The sequence below is a fragment of the Bufo bufo genome, chromosome 5, assembly GCF_905171765.1.
Source record: "Bufo bufo chromosome 5, aBufBuf1.1, whole genome shotgun sequence".
Lineage (NCBI taxonomy): Eukaryota > Metazoa > Chordata > Amphibia > Anura > Bufonidae > Bufo > Bufo bufo.
In genome coordinates, this window is record NC_053393.1 from 325,683,370 (window position 1) to 325,701,741 (window position 18,372).

The following is an 18,372-nucleotide window of genomic DNA, read 5'->3' on the forward strand; positions in this document are numbered from 1 at the left end:
TTGAATCAATTCATTTGTGAAGTGCAATATTGTTGCTGAGCTCAGTAATTATTTCAATACTGTGTATTGATGTTTGCTACTAAGTAGCTAGATTACCGTATTGGTGTTGGTGCTGGGTGCAGTTGCTGCTTTCACTGGCTGTATCTCTCCCTTTAGTCCGCGGTGTAGTAACGGTTTCCTGATGTTGGCGTCCCATGTGGCATCCCACGTGTTGATGCGCTTCACAGCTGTGTTCAGGGGTTGTTGGAATCTGACCCCAGCTGGATGTTCGCCTGCTTATTTCTGCTTTCGGCATATATATTACAAATAGCAGTTTCTTTAGATTGCATTCATATAATCTCCAAATGCTTTTTGGAGCCTACACACTCCTTCCTCAGTGGTACATGAATGCAATCTGGGCTGGCAGTCTTTGAATACTGGTTCCATCAGGTGGGAATCCTTTTAGTGAGGTTACTTGGAAAATCTGGGATGGATCAGTAGTTATTGTTTTCCCTCATACTTCTTATAGAGACAATGTGTGGATTATACATAAATTGTATCTAAAAAGAAAAAAATTAAACAATACATTTGAAATAGAAGCACAAAGAATGAAATAACATTTCCTATTGAAAGAGTATCTAGTAGAACTGATTGACATATCCCTAAATAAAGTTAGGGAAATGGACAGGAACATATTCTTTATAAATAAGGAAAATAAGAAAGATAAATAAGAAATTATGCGTATTATACTACTGTTTAACAGTCAATATAGAAATAATAGAAGGAACTAGAAAAGCTACAATTTCTGGGGAAATTGTGTGAAGTGTTCTTGCCTCCACCAGTAGTCTACAACTGGAGTGGGCGGAGTAACTGGGTGGAGTGGCTTGGGTAACTGTTGTGTGGTTGGAGTGGCTGGAGTAACTGTGAAAATGTTGGACTGGGCAGAGTAACTTTATGGAGTGGGCAGAGTAACTTTGTGGAGTGTTTGGAGTGAGTAAAGATAGTAAACATTACACTAACCAATTGATTGATCAAATTTAAAAAGTGCAATGGCAAGCTTGATAGTGTGAGAAATGCATTTCAACTTGTATTCATTTATATAGCACATTAAATTGCAATGTTGTTTCCCAAAGTGCTTCACAGTTACATTAAAACATACATTTATAAAAACATTAGCAGCCGATTTGTGTAGATGGGCTTGAAAATGAGGGAGTGGTGGCAGTTTAGAAATCATGTCCTGATTTTTCAGCTCACACTTTAGCTTTTGTCACTCTGCTGGCTGCTCACTCTGCTGGCTGCTCACACACCTTATGTTCTTATGGCATTTCAGTCTACAGCAAGGGCAGAGAAGAGCGGTTAAAAACAAACTGCTCCAACTAGCTTACTTCACTGGCGGTTGCCATCTTCAAACGGTTGTAGTTTAAAAATAATAAATACTACAGTGAAGAGCTTTATATTGTGAGAATCACAAGACTCAGACCTACATTTATGTCTCTGAAATATTAAAAATGAAAGCAAAGTTGCAGTTTAGAAATTGCCCTTCAAATTTGAGATGGCTAGAGTGGAGTTTCAATGAATGTCAATGGGCGGCGTGAGTTGCAAACAAATGGTCATATTGTGAAAACTATCAGCATTATGGCTTAGCCGTGGGAATTTTTAATGGCAGCAGGGATAGCTGAACGTTTTAATAAAAGATTTGTGTAGGTGGGCTTGAAAATGAGGGAGTGGTGGCAGTTTAGATATCATGTCCTGATTTTTCAGCTCACACTCTAGCTTTTGTCAGCTCCCACTCTAGTTTTGAACATTCCACCATTCATTCCTATGGGACCAATTTCGATGCAAAAACGCCAATATTTCGTGAACCATTCGGCGAAACATTCCACAAAGTAATAGCACACCAATCGGGAACAATCTACACATTTCGGTATATTACTGTCTATGTAGTGTAAAAACTGTAGGAGGAGTTATGGTGGTAAATTTGGCTATAATAATAAGAATATATATGCCATGCAAGAACACTTAATTATAAAAAAACATTGGCATCACATTCTACAAGATAAAACAATAGGACCACTATTAAATAGAACCCCACAAATTATGTACAGTATACTACAGCACCAAATTTGGGTATAAAAGTTGCACCAAGTTATAGAAAAATAAAAACAGAAATGACACATAATTGGTTACACTTAAAATGTTTTTACAGATTTGGAACCTGTAGTGGGTGCAAAATCAATAAATTCCCCCCCCCCCAAAAAAAAACACCAATATACAGTCAACAAAGAACTCCTTCAATTTGGAAATAAAGGATAATCTAACATGCAACTTGATGGATGTAATATACATAATACAATGCCCATGCGGAAAACAATACATTGGGAGAACCAAAAGAACTTTGAAAAAGAGAAAATCAGAACACATTAACAATATAAGAAAAGGTTTTGAACAACATTCTCTATCAAAACACTTTAACCACCTCAGCCCCCAGTGCTTAAACACCCTGAAAGACCAGGCCACTTTTTACACTTCTGACCTACACTACTTTCACCGTTTATTGCTCGGTCATGCAACTTACCACCCAAATGAATTTTACCTCCTTTTCTTCTCACTAATAGAGCTTTCATTTGGTGGTATTTCATTGCTGCTGACATTTTTACTTTTTTTGTTATTAATCGAAATTTAACGATTTTTTTGCAAAAAAATGACATTTTTCACTTTCAGTTGTAAAATTTTGCAAAAAAAAACGACATCCATATAGAAATTTTGCTCTAAATTTATTGTTCTACATGTCTTTGATAAAAAAAAAATGTTTGGGTAAAAAAAAAATGATTTGGGTAAAAGTTATAGCGTTTACAAACTATGGTACAAAAATGTGAATTTCCGCTTTTTGAAGCAGCTCTGACTTTCTGAGCACCTGTCAAGTTTCCTGAGGTTCTACAATGCCCAGACAGTACAAACACCCCACAAATGACCCCATTTCGGAAAGTACACACCCTAAGGTATTCGCTGATGGGCATAGTAGAGTTCATAGAACTTTTTATTTTTTGTCACAAGTTAGCGGAAAATGATGATTTATTTTTTTTTTTTCTTACAAAGTCTCATATTCCACTAACTTGTGACAAAAAAAAAAAGTTCTATGAACTCACTATGCCCATCACGAAATACCTTGGGGTCTCTTCTTTCCAAAATGGGGTCACTTGTGGGGTAGTTATACTGCCCTGGCATTCTAGGGGCCCAAATGTGTGGTAAGGAGTTTGAAATCAAATTCTGTAAAAAATGACCTGTGAAATCCAAAAGGTGCTCTTTGGAATATGGGCCCCTTTGCCCACCTAGGCTGCAAAAAAGTGTCACACATCTGGTATCTCCGTACTCAGGAGAAGGTGGGGAATGTGTTTTGGGGTGTCATTTTACATATACCCATGCTGGGTGAGAGAAATATCTTGGCAAAAGACAACTTTTCCCATTTTTTTATACAAAGTTGGCATTTGACCAAGATATTTATCTCACCCAGCATGGGTATATGTAAAAAGACACCCCAAAACACATTCCTCAACTTCTTCTGAATACAGAGATACCAGATGTGTGACACTTTTTTTTAGCCTAGGTGGGCAAAGGGGCCCATATTCCAAAGAGCACCTTTCGGATTTCACAGGTCATTTTTTACAGAATTTGATTTCAAACTCCTTACCACACATTTGGGCCCCTAGAATGCCAGGGCAGTATAACTACCCCACAAGTGACCCCATTTTGGAAAGAAGATACCCCAAGGTATTCCGTGAGGGGCATGGCGAGTTCCTAGAATTTTTTATTTTTTGTCACAAGTTAGTGGAAAATGCTGATTTTTTTTTTTTTTCATACAAAGTCTCATATTCCACTAACTTGTGACAAAAAATAAAAACTTCCATGAACTCACTATGCCCATCAGCGAATACCTTGGGGTCTCTTCTTTCCAAAATGGGGTCACTTGTGGGGTAGTTATACTGCCCTGGCATTCTAGGGGCCCAAATGTGTGGTAAGGAGTTTGAAATCAAATTCTGTAAAAAATGACGAGTGAAATCCGAAAGGTGCTCTTTGGAATATGGGCCCCTTTGCCCACCTGGGCTGCAAAAAAGTGTCACACATCTGGTATCTCCGTATTCAGTAGAAGTTGGGGAATGTGTTTTGGGGTTTCATTTTACATATACCCATGCTGGGTGAGATAAATATCTTGGTCAAATGCCAACTTTGTATAAAAAAATGGGAAAAGTTGTCTTTTGCCAAGATATTTCTCTCACCCAGCATGGGTATATGTAAAATGACACCCCAAAACACATTCCCCAACTTCTCCTGAATACGGAGATACCAGATGTGTGACACTTTTTTGCAGCCTAGGTGGGCAAAGGGGCCCATATTCCAAAGAGCACTTTTCGGATTTCACTGGTCATTTTTTACAGAATTTGATTTCAAACTCCTTACCACACATTTGGGCCCCTAGAATGCCAGGGCAGTATAACTACCCCACAAGTGACCCCATTTTGGAAAGAAGAGACCCCAAGGTATTCCATGAGGGGCATGGCGAGTTCCTAGAATTTTTTATTTTTTGTCACAAGTTAGTGGAATATGAGACTTTGTATGAAAAAAAAAAAAAAAAAAAAATCATCATTTTCCACTAACTTGTGACAAAAAATAAAAAATTCTAGGAACTCGCCATGCCCCTCACGGAATACCTTGGGGTGTCTTCTTTCCAAAATGGGGTCACTTGTGGGGTATTTATACTGCCCTGGCATTTTCCAGGGGCCCTAATGTGTGGTAAGTAGGTAAATGACCAGTGAAATCCGAAAGGTGCTCTTTGGAATGTGGGCCCCTTTGCCCACCTAGGCTGCAAAAAAGTGTCACACATTTGGTATCGCCGTATTCAGGAGACGTTGGGGAATGTGTTTTGGGGTGTCTTTTTACATATACCCATGCTGGGTGAGAGAAATATCTTGGCAAAAGACAACTTTTCCCATTTTTTTATACAAAGTTGGCATTTGACCAAGATATTTATCTCACCCAGCATGGGTATATGTAAAATGACACCCCAAAACACATTCCCCAACTTCTCCTGAGTACGGCGATACCAGATGTGTGACACTTTTTTGCAGCCTAGATGCGCAAAGGGGCCCAAATTCCTTTTAGGAGGGCATTTTTAGACATTTGGATACCAGACTTCTTCTCACGCTTTGGGGCCCCTAGAATGCCAGGGCAGTATAAATACCCCACATGTGACCCCATTTTGGAATGAAGACACCCCAAGGTATTCAATGAGGGGCATGGCGAGTTCATAGAAAAAAATTTTTTTTGGCACAAGTTAGCGGAAATTGATAATTTTTATTTTTTTCTCACAAAGTCTCCCGTTCCGCTAACTTGGGACAAAAATTTCAATCTTTCATGGACTCAATATGCCCCTCACGGAATACCTGGGGGTGTCTTCTTTCCGAAATGGGGTCACATGTGGGGTATTTATACTGCCCTGGCATTCTAGGGGCCCTAAAGCGTGAGAAGAAGTCTGGAATATAAATGTCTAAAAAATGTTACGCATTTGGATTCCGTGAGGGGTATGGTGAGTTCATGTGAGATTTTATTTTTTGTCACAAGTTAGTGGAATATGAGACTTTGTAAGAAAAAAAAAAAATAATTCCGCTAACTTGGGCCAATAAAATGTCTGAATGGAGCCTTACAGAGGGTGATCAATGACAGGGGGGGTGATCAATGACAGGGGGGTGATCAGAGAGTCTATATGGGGTGATCACCACAGTCATTGATCACGCCCCTGTAAGGCTTCATTCAGACATCCGTATGCGTTTTGCGGATCCGATCCATCTATCAGTGGATCCGTAAAAATCATGCGGACATCTGAATGGAGCTTTACAGGGGGTTGATCAATGACAGGGGGGTGATCAGGGAGTCTATATGGGGTGATCACCACAGTCATTGATCATGCCCCTGTAAGGCTTTATTCAGACGTCCGTATGCGTTTTGCGGATCCGATCCATCTATCAGTGGATCCGTAAAAATCATGCGGACATCTGAATGGAGCTTTACAGGGGGTTGATCAATGACAGGGGTGTAATCAATGACAGGGGGGTGATCAGGGAGTCTATATGGGGTGATAACCACAGTCATTGATCACGCCCCTGTAAGGCTTTATTCAGACGTCCGTATGCGTTTTGCGGAACCGATCCATCTATCAGTGGATCCGTAAAAATCATGCGGACATCTAAATGGAGCTTTACAGGGGGTTGATCAATGACAGGGGTGTAATCAATGACAGGGGGGTGATCAGGGAGTCTATATGGGGTGATAACCACAGTCATTGATCATGCCCCTGTAAGGCTTTATTCAGACGTCCGTATGCGTTTTGCGGATCCGATCCATCTATCAGTGGATCCGTAAAAATCATGCGGACATCTGAATGGAGCTTTACAGGGGGTTGATCAATGACAGGGGTGTAATCAATGACAGGGGGGTGATCAGGGAGTCTATATGGGGTGATAACCACAGTCATTGATCACGCCCCTGTAAGGCTTCATTCAGACGTCCGTATGCGTTTTGCGGATTTGATCCATCTATCAGTGGATCCTTAAAAATCATGCGGACATCTGAATCGAGCTTTACAGGGGGTTGATCAATGACAGGGGGGTAATCAATGACAGGGGGGTGATCAGGGAGTCTATATGGGGTGATCACCACAGTCATTGATCATGCCCCTGTAAGGCTTTATTCAGACGTCCGTATGCGTTTTGCGGATGCGATCCATCTATCAGTGGATCCGTAAAAATCATGCGGACATCTGAATGGAGCTTTACAGGGGGTTGATCAATGACAGGGGTGTAATCAATGACAGGGGGGTGATCAGGGAGTCTATATGGGGTGATAACCACAGTCATTGATCACGCCCCTGTAAGGCTTCATTCAGACGTCCGTATGCGTTTTGCGGATCCGATCCATCTATCAGTGGATCCGTAAAAATCATGCGGACATCTGAATGGAGCTTTACAGGGGGTTGATCAATGACAGGGGGGTAATCAATGACAGGGGGGTGATCAGGAAGTCTATATGGGGTGATCACCACAGTCATTGATCATGCCCCTGTAAGGCTTGCTCAGACGTCCGTATGCGTTTTGCGGATCCGATCCATCTATCAGTGGATCCGTAAAAATCATGCGGACATCTGAATGGAGCTTTACAGGGGGTTGATCAATGACAGGGGTGTAATCAATGACAGGGGGGTGATCAGGGAGTCTATATGGGGTGATAACCACAGTCATTGATCACGCCCCTGTAAGGCTTCATTCAGACGTCCGTATGCGTTTTGCGGATTTGATCCATCTATCAGTGGATCCGTAAAAATCATGCGGACATCTGAATCGAGCTTTACAGGGGGTTGATCAATGACAGGGGGGTAATCAATGACAGGGGGGTGATCAGGGAGTCTATATGGGGTGATCACCACAGTCATTGATCATGCCCCTGTAAGGCTTTATTCAGACGTCCGTATGCGTTTTGCTGATGCGATCCATCTATCAGTGGATCCGTAAAAATCATGCGGACATCTGAATGGAGCTTTACAGGGGGTTGATCAATGACAGGGGTGTAATCAATGACAGGGGGGTGATCAGGGAGTCTATATGGGGTGATAACCACAGTCATTGATCACGCCCCTGTAAGGCTTCATTCAGACGTCCGTATGCGTTTTGCGGATCCGATCCATCTATCAGTGGATCCGTAAAAATCATGCGGACATCTGAATGGAGCTTTACAGGGGGTTGATCAATGACAGGGGGGTAATCAATGACAGGGGGGTGATCAGGAAGTCTATATGGGGTGATCACCACAGTCATTGATCATGCCCCTGTAAGGCTTGCTCAGACGTCCGTATGCGTTTTGCGGATCCGATCCATCTATCAGTGGATCCGTAAAAATCATGCGGACGTCTGAATGGAGCTTTACAGGGGGTTGATCAATGACAGGGGTGTAATCAATGACAGGGGGGTGATCAGGGAGTCTATATGGGGTGATCAGGGGCTAATAAGGGGTTAATAAGTGACGGGGGGGGGTGTAGTGTAGTGTAGTGGTGCTTGGTGGGACTTTACTGAGCTACCTGTGTCCTCTGGTGGTCGATCCAAACAAAGGGGACCACCAGAGGACCAGGTAGCAGGTATATTAGACGCTGTTATCAAAACAGCGTCTAATATACCTGTTAGGGGTTAAAAAAAACACATCTCCAGCCTGCCAGCGAACGATCGCCGCTGGCAGGCTGGAGATCAACTCTCTTACCTTCCGTTCCTGTGAGCGCGCGCGCCTGTGTGCGCGCGTTCACAGGAAATCCCGGCTCACGCGAGATGACGCGTATATGCGCCGCTGAGCGCAGGGCTGCCACCTCCGGAACGCGAATCTGCGTACAGCGGTCTGGAGGTGGTTAAAGAATGTCATAACAAAGATCCGTCAATACTCAAATTTGCAGCTCTAGAAAAGGTATAAAACAGAGGAGGGGAGGCAATCACATTGCTCAGATGTCAAGAATAGAATCAAGGAGAATATTTTAATTCGATACATTAATCTCAGATGGACTTAACGCAGAAATGGAGCTCTTCGACTTTTTGTAGACCTGGGGTGGGTGCCCTTCATGCACGAGACATCGAGGTCAGGCTGTTCTACCAGCACCTCGATCTCTCCTCCGTGGGAGGCCAGCACCCCCAAATTCATCCACAATTTCACACCTGAAAAAGAATTAAATAAATGAAAAATAAAAATCTACTCTGAGAATTATCAAATACAAAAAATATATGAAAAATAGATTAAAAACTACAGATGCCACATATAGTTTGCCAAATAAGGTAAAAAATACAACATGTATCTAACAATGTTTGCATGTTTAGGAGTGGGAAAGAAAATATTCCCTAATTGATAAATACAAACAAAAAAACAAAAAAACACATCAAAACCTCAAATAGAGATTTCACATGAAATCAAAAGACATGGCATATCGCATCCATTACATTATATTACATATGGGTCACCCTATATACAACATTAAACCCATCATATACTGTTTAAATTTAATACAATTTATGTATAATCCACACATTGTCTCTATAAGAAGTACGATGGAAAACAACAACTACTGATCCAACCCTGATTTTCCAAGTAACCTCACTAAAAGGATTCCCACCTGATGGAACCAGTATTTAATGACCTCCATCCCAGATTGCATTCATGTACCACTGAGGAAGGAGCGTGTAGGCTCCGAAACGCGTTTGGGGGTTATATGAATGCAATCTAAAGAAACTGCGTTTTGTAATATATATGACAAAAGCAGAAATAAGCGGGCGAACATCCCGCTGGGGTCAGATTCCAACAACCCCTAAACACAGCGCATCAATACGTGGGACGCAAACATCAGGAAACCATTACCACACCGTGGACTGAAGGGAGAGACACGGCCGGCGAAAAGCAGCAACTGCACTCAGCACCAACACCAATACAGTAATCTAGCTACTTAGTAGCAGACATCAATACACAGTATTGAAATAATTACTGAGCTCAGCAACAATATTGCAATTTACAAATGAATGGATTCAAGTCAACAAAAAGTAAAAACTAAAAGGACACCATCACCTATTACTATTATCATTTTTTATATCATCATTATATGGTTCTTTATATCATCTTTATATCCGCACTAAGAAAAAATTGATTCTTTAAGACTCATCAACAATTTTTTTTATTTATGCTCGTAAATTTTTCTATTTTTCTATTTTTCTTATCACCTTATTTTATTTTCTATATTTTTATATTTTTATATTCTGGCACAAGTTTCATTGCACAATCACTGGAGAAGACATTTTCTTTCAAGCTCATTTATTAACTATAAAAATACCGAACTAATTGACAATATACAGAGACATTGATCTATTTTTTTAAAAACATTATGAATTTTATCTGACCTTTTTTATCTTTAGTTTTAGTATAATCTACATTTTGTTATATTATAAATAAATGCATATTCATGATTAAGAGCTTCATGTGATAATATTAATATTTTCAACCACATCAATAGAAGCTTGCCAAGTATTAAGATAGTCATCACAAAACCAGTTCTCACAATTATACCTCTCCACCGCTACAATATTTGCACTAACCCATATCAATATCCTAGATACAGCCCTGGATGTATGTGTGCCTGTTAATCCAATCAATTGTTGTCACTTTTTAAATGAGGTTTTTTAGTGGAAACCTTTATAACAGAGCACCTTGTTCCACTGCATCTCGTTAGGTGAGCCACCACACATCTAGTCATTATTGTTAAATCATTGCTGAAGTTGAAAGGACTGATGGGACTGACACAGTATGTGTGATGGAATGAGTCTAGTAACTAGTATAAGCTATAAGATGGCAGTGAAAAGATACCTGGAGCAAATTTTTGGATCTGCTAGCTCCAAGTAGCAGTAATATGGTGTGGTGCTAGTTTGGCTCTTTATTGCCATGACTTTATGGGGCTATGATCCCATGGGAGTAGTACATTAATTTTAAGATGCTCAAATACAGAAATGCCATTTTCATTACCATATTTGATGTTCCTACAGTTATTAAAATGGATGAAAAATGGCTTGCCAAATTTATTATTTTCCCAGCTGTTTTCTTCAATAAATAATTATATTCTGCGTGCACTTATTTCTGCCTGATAAACCTCTTATTAAAAGCAAACTGCTCACTGTGTTGTGTAAGCTAACATTTGTTTTAGCCTGTACTACTTCTGTTCTTCAGTGGTTAATATAATTAATTGGCTGCCCTTTCACGCAGGAAATTGCTTGCAGAGAGAATGCTTCCAATTGGATTGCCCATGTTTTTAAGATTTTTGTATATAATACAGAAAAAAGTTTTCCTTGACAAGCCAATAATAAAGCTGCTCAGACAATATTTGATAGATGTAATGGTGCATTTGCTAGCACATCTAAAGTTATTTCGAAATGTATTAATTGACAATAATCTTAGAGTTTTATGAACTGTTCTTTTATAAAAAGGTTTCCTTTTTAGCAGTGCCATAAAATGATAAAAAAAAGCAATGAAACTTAAAATCATGCTGATTACTGGTAGATGTCATTAATGAATATTAGAGATGAGCAAATTTTAAAAAAATTTGATTTGCCAGTTCGCAGAATTTTTTCGGAAAAATTTGGTTTGATCCGAATATATTTGCGGCAAACTACTTGAAAAAAAATTTCCTGGCTGCTCGGAGCCTTTATAGTGGTGTAGAACACTGTGCCTTGCAGTAACACGCATAAGGAGTCTGCTTTGATACGATTTAGATACGTGGTCTCAAAAGGCAGGAATTGCTCAACCCCAAATGCAGTTGTGCATTTATGCTCGGGAGAGCAGATACCTCACTTGTGGTCTGTTGCTAAGGGCGATCCCCTGCAAAATGCATACAATGAAGGATGCCCGCAGCAGACCATAAGTGCCACAGAGACATCCTACACCAGATGTTAAAATGTCTGGATGTAGAATTATACATAGAATAAATAGTTATAAGATTAGGTGCACTACTATGGTGGATACAAACAGTAACATTTGACTAACCCTTACACAGATGTTCAAAATAAGACATTAGCCAGTATATTCTTATATTAAGGACACACCTGAGCCCGCACACCACGCCAAGGTTTCTCAACTGGCATGGGACCTAATGCTAAACCTACCTGTACCGTATGGTTAGTACCAGGAGCCAGTGGGCAAATGACAGCAGTGTACGGTCCGACTCACTGCACAGCTGTGACTAACCACACATACAATGGGAGGAGTGAGGAGGCTTAGAGTCCCACCCATGGCTGGCTGATATGTTGCAGGCCTCACAGGTAGAGATGGCTTTGCAGTTCGCACGGGGTGGTTTCGCGGCGAACTTTGTGCATTCGCAATTCGCCAAAAATGCAAACATATGGCAATGTCCGCCGGCGCCATATTCCTTTGCATTGCGCCGAACTTTGACCCATGACACATCCATCAAGTGGGACAGGACAGACAATTGAGATGTTTCAGCACATGGACACAGCCCCACCCTATCACAGAACCCTATCTGGCAGCCATTTTACTTTCTGTGTTTTCCCAGTGTAGAGAGAGGTTGCTTTGTGGAACAGGGACAGGCTATTAGGGACACAAAACACTAGCTAATAGGGCCACAAAAGTCCTTTTAAGGACTGGTATAGGTGTGCTATCGATAGGTGTGATACACTGAGGGGTGTGATATACTTATAATATACTTTCTAACATAAAAAGTATATTATAGTGCATTTGTATTGTGCAGGAGTTGTGTGCGGTTCTGCTGTGATACCGCAGTTATACAGAGGGACAAATGCTATTGGAACAACTAGTTGCAATGGGTGTGAAATACCTGTTGCCCCCCAAAAAAACTGATTGAGGGGTGTGATATAAATATAATATACTATCTAACATAGAAAGTATAAAGTGCATTTGAATTGTGCAGCAGTTGTGTGCGGTTCTGCTGCGATAACACAGCTATATAGAGAGACAAGCGCTATTGGAACAACTAATTGCAACAGTTGTGATATACCTGTTGCTCCCAAAAAAACTGATTGAGGGGTGTAATATAATTATAATATACTTTCTAACATAGAAAGTATATAGCGCATTTGTATTTTGCAGCAGTTGTGTGCGGTTCTGCTGCGATAACACAGCTATATAGAGAGACAAGCGCTATTGGAACAACTAATTGCAACAGTTGTGATATACCTGTTGCTCCCAAAAAAACTGATTGAGGGGTGTAATATAATTATAATATACTTTCTAACATAGAAAGTATATAGCGCATTTGTATTTTGCAGCAGTTGTGTGCGGTTCTGCTACGATTACTCAGCTATATATATATATATATATATATATAGGAAAAAAAATCAAGGCAGCACTCCTGGTAGTAAAGTATGGGTGCCAGCGGCGAAAAACACCTTACCAAGGTGTACAATGTAGAATAAAGAAAAACACCGCAGCACGTCCGTTTGGTGAAGAAAGTGGGACCCTTTATTCACCTGTGCGACGTTTCGGTCCGCTTACTGGGACCATTTTCAAGCAATACAGCATTGTGGAGAATGTGAGCATTTTATGCAGTCGTGGTCAATTAACATAAACAAGTGACAATCAATAAAATATACAAAATACAAAAGATATAATAAATATCAGAAGAATACAAATGTGACAGGCCCGGAAGATAGCTAAAATCAAAGCCGTGATCGGCATATAAGAGGCTTCCAGGTATACATATTGGTCAATAATACAGTAAAAATACAGAAGTGACAATTAATAGTGAATCGTTATCACCTGTGAATATATGAAGTTAACAGGACCTAGCATGGAGTTGGGCGTGCTCGATGGTGGGAGGATGAACTGTTGCGTGATGCGCCGCATGGAAGCGGCGTCCCGGAACTGCAACTGCGCATGTCCGTGACGTCACTGTGAGTCAAACACGTGATCACCCAGTGAAACGTCACGTGACACGGCAACATAACATATCGATGCCGTAAGTAAGGTAAAAACCAGCATCAAAGCAGAAAATTCTGTGACAATACACGGATAGAACACCCAGGGTATGTGGTCGGGCGACATGCCATCTTGCGATGCGCTGTCGTCCGGCATCTACGTGCACAGAAAAGGGGGAGGGCGAAACAGCGGCAGCCATCGCCCTCCCACTATGCTCGTCACAGTTAACCCCTTATCGGGTGGGAATCCTGCACAGTAACCTTCTAAGTATACAAGTAACAGTAGTAAATGTAGCAGTAGTAAACAGTATGGTAAGCAGTGATCCAGGGATAAGCCGCACATGTTTAAAGTAAGCATCACGCCTCCCGCTGAGCAAAGCCCATCCAGCAACAGGTCCTAAAAAGTGAAACAATAAAAGAAATATATTATCCAAATATATTCATTAAAAACGAGAAAACAATTTTTTCAACACATATACCGGTAGGGACAAAGCCAAAGGGAATCATATGAAAAGCCATGGCCTGTATTCTACATTCAAGCCCATCGGACGAATGGTTTGTAGCTTAAAAATCCATTCGGACTCGCGTTTCTTGAGCATTTTAATACGGTCACCACCAGTCCGCGGTAACGGAACATGATCAAGGATCATAAACTTGAGATCTCCTTCGGCATGATCCATGGCCGCGAAGTGGTGTGAAACAGGCAGGTCTTTACGTTTTTTCCGTATGGAAAATCGATGTTGATTGAACCGGGACTTGAAGTCACATGTGGTTTCACCCACGTATAATAATTTACAGGGGCACCATAAAACATAAATCACAAAACTAGAGTCACAAGTCAAGTAAAATCTGAGGGGGTAAGAGATCCCAGTTTGTGGATGGATAAATTCCCGTCCCTTCACCATGTATTTGCAGTTTACACAGTGAAGGCACGGGTAACTACCAGTTTTTTTGGGGGCCAGAAGTAGTTGGCGTGTACTTTTTTGTGAGCCTATATCATTTTTGACTAATCTGTCTTTTATGTTACGAGCTCTCTTGTAAGAAGTGAGTGGTCTGTTGCAGAATTCAGGGATGTTTTTATGCTCGGTTTTGAGAATTGACCAGTGTTTGTTAATTATTTTATTGACGTATGGACTTGCTTCACAGAAGGTGGAAACAAAAGGTATTCTCTGAGAATACTCACGTTGAGTGCCTTGAAACAATTCACTTCTCACTTTTAGATTACTACGTTTGCGTTGTTGCTGCAGTATAGAAGCAGGGTATTGTCTTTGTCTAAAGCTTTGTGTCATGGTCTCCAAAGTGGCATCGAGCACTGAGGTATCACTGACTATACGTTTAGCCCTGATAAACTGGCTGTAAGGTAATGACCGCACCATCATCCGAGGATGAGCGCTGTCAAACCTCAGGATGGTATTGCGGTCAGTGGGTTTAGTATAAACCTCTGTACTCAATGCCCCTCTAGTGCTGCGTACGTTCACATCCAAAAAATGTAGCATGTTGGTAGAAAATTCCAAGGTAATTTGTATGTCTGGAATCAGGCTATTTAAATAATTGTGGAACAAATGTAACTCAGAGGCAGTACCCGTCCAAATAACAAAAATATCATCTATGTATCTCCACCACCTCAGCACATGGCTGAAGTGGTGGAACACATAGACATGCTGTTCCTCCAAATGGGAGACGACCATGTTGGCGTAAGTGGGGGCCAAATTCGTCCCCATGGACGTCCCTCTGATTTGCATATAATAGTCATCCCCAAAAAGGAAGTAGTTATTATATAAAATCATGCGCAATAGAGCCAGAAAAAAAGTACGTGCCTCAATGGTGTAATCAGATTTAGCTAATGCGGATTCCACAACTGCCATCCCTATATCATGCTGTACAGAAGTATACAGACTGACGATGTCGAAGGAGGCCAAGATGGCGTCCTCCGGCATCGTCACGTCTGCTAACTTAGACAAAAATTCAGTGGTGTCACTCAAATAGGATTTTGAGTTAACCACATATGTCTGCAAAATCTTATCTAAAAAGATGGAAGCATTACTAAGTAAAGAGCCACGGCCAGAAACAATAGGTCGGCCGGGCGGGCACTGTAAATTTTTATGGATTTTAGGCAATAAATAAAATAAAGGGGTGACAGGATGTTCGATCTGTAAAAACTCACTTAGTTGCTCATCAATGAGGCCGATTTGTGCGTAGGTGTTAACTAGTGACTTAAATTCACGTTGTATGTCAAATCTGGGATCCCTTTGGAGTTTTACATAAACTGCAGAGTCAGATAGCTGGCGGACTGCCTCTGTCAAATACATAGCAGTATCCATGACCACTACCGCACCACCCTTGTCAGCAGACTTGATGGTGAGGGAGTGGTCATGGATTAACTGTTCAAGTGCCTGTAATTCCTGTTTGGAAATGTTAGGGTGCTGGATGTGATCCAAGAGTCCAGAATGTTTGGGCTCCTGTATGTCACCCAGCACCGCAACTGAAAACACGTCAAACGCCTTGGAAGATATTTGGGGGGAAAAATCCCTCTTGACCCTCAATCCCCAATCAGATAAACGTAATTCATGCATAGGTTGAGTAATAACACTGTGTACATCCTGAAAATGGATTTTTAGTTTAATTAATCTAAAGAAATACAATAAATCGGCTTCCAACTCATACCAATTGATACCACTTGCCAGACAAAAACTCAGACCCTTTTCAAGTAGCTGTATTTGTACCGGTATCAATATGTGAGAAGATATATTTACCACCGTCTGTTCAGTCAGGCATTGGTCTTTCTCAACATCTTTTGGCTCCTTGTTTTTACGGTATCGATTTCTGTGTCGACCGCCCCTTCTTGTGGCTTTTTTCCATGAACTGGTAGAGGCCCTAAAAAAGTAGCTGAATTGCCAGTGTTGGAATCATCCCGCTTTTTTGTTTTTTTCTGACTCTGGTTTGGATTTGTTCGATTGCTTTCGTTCCAATTATAGACGTGACCCGTAGTATAGTCCATTGTGTCCCTTTGCCATTTTCCTCGCTTGGTTTCTTGAATATCGCTCTTGAGTTTGTTCAGATGGGGTTGAAACTTGTTATAGTAATCGTCAAAGTCCTGTGGGGACAAGATGGCCCTTAATGCGGCCTCATCTTCGGTCTTGTTGGCTGCTGTAGAGAATAAATCTTTGCGCATGAATTCAATGTTAAGCAGCATTAAATCCAGGGAATATTTATTAGAAATTTGTTCGTATTTAGAGCGAAATTCTAGATCATTGGAATACATGGAGGATCTTGGTTGTACACGCATCCCCCTAGGTATACGGTTGGTTTTAACATATTCCACTAAAGTGGTGGAATGTAATTCCAAAGTAAGACATTTTCTAGAATCACGCTCGTACCTCTTTTTGATGTCAAGCAGCGAAGGAACCGAAAGAAAGTCCACATTGCCTCCGCATGCTCCCACGATTCTGTCCCTGTCGGCTTCTGTGTATGAAAAAGTGGCCGGTGAAGGCTGATTTAAAAGCGGATCCATGGATACACGTTTTAGTAGATGGTGTTTGCTCTCAGTGTGGAATGATGGGTGCCCGCTCCTGTAGTATTATGCAGGAAAAGAAATCAAGGCAGCACTCCTGGTAGTCAAGTATGTGGACACCCCTGATCACCCCATATAGACTCCCTGATCACCCCCCTGTCATTGATTACCCCCCTGTCATTGATTACCCCCCTGTAAAGCTCTATTGCTTGAGGAAGGCTCTTGTGAGCCGAAACGTCGCAAGTTTGCCACACTATGGGTGAATAAAAGTTTTTGCTTTCACTACTACTTAGGAGTGCAGCCCTACTTTTTCGCCTATATATTTATATATATATATATATATATATATATACACAGTACAGACCAAAAGTTTGGACACACCTTCTCATTCAAAGAGTTTTCTTTATTTTCATGACTATGAAGGCATCAAAACTATGAATTAACACATGTGGAATTATATACATAACAAACAAGTGTGAAACAACTGAAAATATGTCATATTCTAGGTTCTTCAAAGTAGCCACCTTTTGCTTTGATTACTGCTTTGCACACTCTTGGCATTCTCTTAATGAGCTTCAAGAGGTAGTCCCCTGAAATGGTCTTCCAACAGTCTTGAAGGAGTTCCCAGAGATACTTAGCACTTGTTGGCCCTTTTGCCTTCACTCTGTGGTCCAGCTCACCCCAAACCATCTCGATTGGGTTCAAGTCCGGTGACTGTGGAGGCCAGGTCATCTGGCGCAGTACCCCATCACTCTCCTTCATGGTCAAATAGCCCTTACTTTCAAAGTTTTCCCAATTTTTCGGCTGACTGACTGACCTTCATTTCTAAAAGTAATGATGGCCACTCGTTTTTCTTTACTTAGCTGCTTTTTTCTTGCCATAATACAAATTCTAACAGTCTATTCAGTAGTACTATCAGCTGTGTATCCACCTGACTTCTCCTCAACGCAACTGATGGTCCCAACCCCATTTATAAGGCAATAAATCCCACTTATTAAACCTGACAGGGCACACCTGTGAAGTGAAAACCATTTCAGGGGACTACCTCTTTAAGCTCATCAAGAGAATACTAAGAGTGTGCAAAGCAGTAATCAAAGCAAAAGGTGGCTACTTTGAAGAACCTAGAATATGACATATTTTCAGTTGTTTCACACTTGTTTGTTATGTATATAATTCCACATGTGTTAATTCATAGTTTTGATGCCTTCATAGTCATGAAAAAAAAGAAAACTCTTTGAATGAGAAGGTGTGTCCATTATTTGAACAGGTTGCTTTTGCATAGGAGAAGAGTCCAGTCAGCTTGGCTTTGGTCTCCCACTTATTGCTCTCCTCCAGCTACATTCTCTCCTCTTCTCCACTAACCTCTAATCTGAC